The sequence below is a fragment of the Echinops telfairi genome, unplaced genomic scaffold (genome assembly GCF_000313985.2).
Source record: "Echinops telfairi isolate 266 unplaced genomic scaffold, ASM31398v2 ScPeMD7_7469;HRSCAF=8507_0, whole genome shotgun sequence".
In the NCBI taxonomy this organism is placed as follows: Eukaryota; Metazoa; Chordata; class Mammalia; order Afrosoricida; family Tenrecidae; genus Echinops; species Echinops telfairi.
The window spans coordinates 70,354,902-70,361,035 of NW_022111372.1; the positions used below are offsets into that span (position 1 = coordinate 70,354,902).

The 6,134-nt window shown below is 47.8% G+C and overlaps 1 protein-coding gene across 1 annotated transcript in view; it reads left to right on the top strand.

Annotated features, from left to right (window-relative positions):
• Positions 1 to 215: 215 nt before the first annotated feature.
• The window catches only part of C1QTNF2 (C1q and TNF related 2), a 28,167-nt gene continuing 22,248 nt past the window's right edge, over positions 216 to 6,134 (top strand). Inside the window, exon 1 of the mRNA XM_004696764.2 lies at positions 216 to 254. The gene's annotated coding sequence lies outside the window, so the exon portion shown is untranslated. The remainder of the gene's footprint in view (positions 255 to 6,134) is intronic.

Consider the following 6,134-nt stretch of genomic DNA (forward strand, 5'->3'; position numbering starts at 1 on the left):
TCACACCCGTCACCGGCTCTGGAAGTTCTATCCAAACCAAAGCCGAAGAGCGAGCCCGCGGGCGCCGTGCGCCGCCGGCGGTGCACGTGACCTTGCCCGCCCGCCAGGACCATGACGGCATGGGAAAACTATGCCTGGGGCTCCAGCCGCTCCGCGCCGGGGCTGTCTCCGCGCGTGCGAGGCGCAGGCGGAGGCGGAGCGCGGCGGAGAGGTGCTCGCTCCGACGCCCGGGGACGTGGCCTGCGAGGGTGAGGGTGAGTGCTGGCCCCGCCGCCCGCGGGCCCACGGGGCAGGCGGGAGGGGGCTCTCGGTGCAGCGGCGGGAGGTGCGTGCGCGCGCCCCTAGCGAGGGGTCCCGTCTGACCGCGTCTGCCTGCGGTAGTGTAACGTGGACGTTAGGCTGCGCTCCGTGGGATGACAATCAGAGTTGTAGTGTTTAGTGAGCACCTACCTACCTGTGCCAGGCGTTGCCAGGCTTGATGTGCAACCCTTCTTCGTGACAACTCCATGCGCAAGGGGATCTGGGCGTAGGGACCCCAAAAGCTTGCCCTGGGTTGCACAGCTCGTGACTGATGGGAGGGCGACCTGCACCGGGTAAATATGAAACCAAAATACGAGTTAGGCATCATAGTTCGTAGTAGGCACGGTCTCAGATCGTTTGAGTACATTATTTAATAGCTCTTCACAACACTTTCAAATGAAATACTCTGTGTGTGCTGTTCAGACTCGCCCACTGCCATCACGCCGGCCCTGTAGGACGGGGTGGAACTGCCCCTGTGAGCTTCCAGACTGTAACTGTCCATAGCAGGAGAAAGCCCATCTCATGGGGACCCTGTGTGACAGAGTTGAACGGACCACAGGCTCCTGTGGAAGCAGATTGACAGGCAGTTCCTTACGTAAAGATGCTGATGGAGTCATACTGCTGACTTTGCTTTAGCAGCCAAATGCTTTCCCCTTGCACCACCCACCCACTCACCCAGCCAGGCCATCCGGTCCTAGGGACCCAAGATTGTCCATCTTCCCAGGACCCGGCAGTCTCATGTTTCTCCCAAGTGGTGGGTTTGAAGCACCAACTTGGAAAGGGTTAGCAGCTTAATGCTTAGTCCACGGCATCACGCGGGCTCCTAAACACATTATAAAGATGTATTTTAATTACTTGTCTCTAAGACTTGTCTGGACTTCCCTCTAATTGCTCTAGCCCCATGGTTTCTGTATCTTATCTCAGAGCTAAACTATTGCTCCTAATGTTGGGCTCTCCCCTAACACCATCAGTGAGCACTTCCCAACCTCAGTGTGGCCCTCCTCTGTTCTTTAACCACAGGTTCCTGCTTGGAACCGTTCCAGGGGCCACCTTGCTTACAGATGAGATGGTCTCCTGACACTGGCCACCTTCCCCAGATGCCCTGTGTTCCGCTGCTGGGCGGAACCAACAGCAGCAGCGATGACAATGTCCTAGCTATGCTAGCCTAGAGCAGTGGTTCTCAGCCTTCCTAATGCCGCCACCCTTTAGTGCAGTTCCTCGTGTTGTGGTGCCCCCAACCATAAACTTATTATCATTGCTACTTCATAACTATAATTTTGCTACTGTAATTAATTGTCATGTAAATATCTGATATGCACGATGTATTTTTCATTGTTACGAATTGAACATAATGAAAGCATAGTGATTAATCACAAAACAATATGTAATTGTATATTGTGAAGTATTTATTTTTAATGACAAATCAATGAAATTTTGTCTTGAAGCTTGGTGTAGCATGGGTAACAGTCTTCACACCGGTGGGCTCATATGTGTCCAGCCTGGAGACAGATAGAGGAGTTGTGTGTCCATTCCTAAAACCAGCGGAAATATACCTAGACTAATACACCCGTGGTCTTAGGTGACCCTGTGAAAGGGTTGTTTGACTCTCAAAGGGGTAGAGACCCACAGGTTGAGAGCCACTAGCCTAAGGGGATGATGCTTAGTTAGCCAACCAATTGCTAGCCAATCAATCCCAACTCATGGCAGCACCTGTGTGTCAGAATAGACCTGTGCCTCACTGGAATTCCAGTGACGGATATTTTGAAAGTAGATTGCCAGACCTGTCTTCCCGGAGCTCCAACCTTTTAGCAACCACTTGCACTACTCAGGGACTCCGATGCTCAGTTCAAAAAGCCAAAAACCAAACTCACTGTCATGGAGTCAGTGCTGACAGAGAGTGGCCCCCTGTGGGTTTCCAGGACTATAACTCTTTACGGGAGTAGAAAGCCCAGTCTTTCTCACTTGGAGCTGCTGGTGGTTTCAAACTGTTGACTGTTTGGATCACAGCCCAAGGTGCAACCACTATATGACCTGGGCTCAGTCAGTAGTGCTAAAAGTCTGCCTCTTTTGCCCACCCATCCTTCCCTAACCTCCTTTGTCATCTGCTCATCAGATCCATTACTCCGACTTTGTGCTGTCCACTCCGCAGTCAACCCCACTCCTCCACTTTTCAGAACTCTCACTCGGACACATCCCATTCACCTCAATTTGTTTCTTTTCTCTCCATCTCAAAGCTGTGAGACCAGCTATCTTCTCATCCTTAAGCCTCTTTTGTCAAATGCTATAAAAAAATAACTTGCTCATCTTAAGAAAGCCAGATAGCACAAAAATGTTGAAAGTGAAAAGTAAAACTCCATACATTCCAGCCCCTTTATTAATCCTTTATGTCCTTTTGGAAACTTCCCACACATGCAAGCACATTTCTCTTTATTGACATCATCTTTTAACTCACAAGAGCTTCATACGTTACATCCCATGTCACAACTTGATTTCTCCCCTTAACTCTGTCTCATGACCCTCTCACCATACCATGTATTCAGACCTACTCTGTTGTCACCGTGTGGATGGACTGTTATTGCTTTCACAAACCTGGACTCACCGTTGATACCACTAGGTCTCCAACTGATACTCGGCTAAGTTCCCTGAGAAGTAGTTACCTGGTTCCTGGCAAACACTTCCATTCTTGACTGCCTCGTTATTCCTTTCGTCCCACCTAGTCTGGTTGGGCACAGGTGATTGTGCTTCTTTCCTGCAGCCCCAATGCTTCCTACCCAGAATGCCCATCCCAGATGACAGCTCCTCCTCCACACACACACACCTTCCCCAACTCCTGCCTCCAGATCAAAGGCCTACAAACTTTGCTTTTCTTCTGGGAGATGGCTTGCCACATACCTCGTATTCCTATAATCAAGTTCTAGCCTTTATTTATTTTTCAAAGGGATGATATGTTAAATCTTTTTCAGAGCAAGTAATCTTCCTGGATTTGTGTGCCCCAGGCAATGCAGTACTTGTATACAGCGTCCCTGCGAGCTAATGCATCCTTGGTTCTAGGGCAGAGAAATAAAGTGAATATCATACCAAGTTTTTGGTTTCCCAGTGCAGATGAAAATTATGTTTAAACTATTCTGTAGTTGATGATGAAATTTGTTGAAAAGCATGGAGGTTACTTGTTAAAGTAAGCCAGTCTCTAACAACTGCAGGTTCCGTAGGCGCAACTGTATGGCTATAATATATAATGACTATAGTAAAGTGATGGAAAAGAGGAGGGATAGGAAAGAAGATAAAATAAAGGAGTCAGGCACATTCATGATAACATGCTCACCTCCGGGATGGCCATGATCTCAGCAGCCAGGTCCGCGCAGAAAGAGAGAATCTTTACTGTCTTGGGATATTTGTAGGTAGACATAAGACATGCATATTCAGTAGTTACATAGGTCACAAGGTGGGTGGTAACCACAGTAAAGTCCCTGAGCTCACAGGTGAGGAAACCTGATGCCTGCATGATAACATGAATGTCTGCTTCTACAGGCAGACAGAATCAACCATGTGCTCCAGTTAAGGTAGTATAACTGTTAGGGCAAAATCTGTGCGAGTAATATTTAAAGCAGGATGATGTACTTGGACTTTATCTCTAACTTACTAAAAGCGGTGTCTTTCTTACCGTGGAATATTAGCTTTCCAGATTCCCTGTTATAAGTTAGGGAATATAGTCCTGGTCTTAGTTCCCTCGGTGTTGGTTTCCCGCAGTTACTTTGAGGAGTAAGGTGCGCCTTACCCAAGTCATGGTGTTTTCAAGGGCCTCGTGTGTGTGTGTGTGTGTGTGTGTGTGTGCGCGCGCGCGCGCGTGTGTGAAAGTGGGACATTGACTAAGGAAGACAGAAGAATCGATGCATTTGAACCGTGGTACTGGTGAAGACTATTGAGAGTGACATTTATTGCCAAAAGGACAAACTGATCTGTCTTCAAAGAAGTACAGCCAGAATGCTCCTTAAAGGCAAGGATGGCAAGACTTTGTCTGTACCTTGGACATGTCAGAAAAAATCAGTCCCTGGAGAAGGCCATCTTGCTTGGTGGAGCAGAGGGACAATGAAAAAGAGGAAGACTGTCAATGAGTGAGGTAGACACGGGGCTACAATCATGGGCTCCAGCACGAGAACAAAGGGGAGGCTGGCACAGGACTGGGAAGGGTCTCTTCCTGTTGTGCACGGGGTTGCTATGGGTTGGACCAACTCTATGACACTGCTCAACAACGTAGCTTATGTACAAGAGCACTATGAAAAGTTTGGACATTGTGAGAATAACCGAAATGTGACAGACAAGTAAACACGTACTCTTGGAAAACTGAGGGACAGACTTACTCGACACTGGCTGGCCACAAACCTTCAATTTATAAAAATCTCAGTATCTACATCGTGCAAGAAAACTAATCACAATGAAGCAAGATATGTCTGTAACACGCACGTGTACACACACACTTGCCCTCTAGAGGAAAGCTTAGTGTACATGGGTCCTGTGTGCATTCCCAGGGCTGCGGTAGAGCCGCTGAGTCAGAGCCCAAAGTCAGCACCCTAGCCTTGACTCAAGAAAACTGATTTCCATTTTCTGAGGTCTGTTTTCTCACCTGTTAAGTGGGGATGAGCGGATCAGCCTCTCCGACTGCGGAGATGACAAACCTCAAAGCTTTAACACAAGAACACACAACTTACATGGAGAGTCAGTACTCTCTCCCTCCAGATCGGGGATTGCAAATTCAGATGGCAACAAGAATTTTCAAACAGAAACCAATGAGTGGGGTGCAAGAGGCTGGGTAGCAGGGTGGACTGTGGACACTGCACTATGTACTCCATCTCAAGGGGGTTCCAGTTGGTACCTGGTGCAAATACCAGGTTTTTAAGAAGAGCTGGAAGTCTTCATTGTAACAGAAAATTTCAAAAGTTTGACATTGGCAACAATTTCATGTAATAATATATTTTTAATAGTAAACAGATGAACAGAACCATCTGTGGTCTGCTTAAGGCCATTGACCAACTCACCAATCAGTTCTTGCCTAGATTATAATTTCCTTAGTGGCAGGCAGTGTGCCCTAGCTTTTAACTCTCTTCACAGCCAGAGGTCCTTGCCATTACACTCTTAGTGACAGAATTAGAGTTTTTACAACCTTGTTTAAACTAGGGTGACCACTCAAGTACTCCCTCAATCCAAGAGCACTTTGTTCTATTACACTGACATTCCATGATGCTCACCTTCCTGACATATGATCACTAAAGACAAATGTGTGCATAAGCAAGTGTGGTGAAGAAGGCTGATGGTGCCCGGCTATCGAGAGATATAACGTCTGGGGTCTTAAAGGCTTGAAGATAAACAAGCAGCCATCTAGCCCAGATGCAACAAAGCCCACATGGAAGAAGCGCATCTGCCTGTGTGATCACGAGGTGTCGAAGGGATCAGGTATCAAGCACCAAAGAACAAAAAATCATATCATCATGAATGAGGGGGAGTGTGGGGTGGGGACCCAAGGCCCATCTGTAGGCAACTGGACATCCCTTTGCAGAGAGGTTGCGGGGAGGAGAGCAGTCAGTCAGGGTGCAGTGTAGCATCGATGAAACACATAGCTTTCCTCTAGTTATTAAATGCTTCCTTCTCCGACTATCATGATCCCAATTCCACCTTACAAATCTGGTTAGACCAGAGGATGCACACTGGTACAGATATCAACTGGAAACAGGGAATCCAGGACAAATGACCCCTGCAGGACCAGTGGTGAGAATGGCGATACCAGGAGGGTAGAAAGGGGGAACAGATTACAAGGATCTACATATAATCACCTCCCTGGG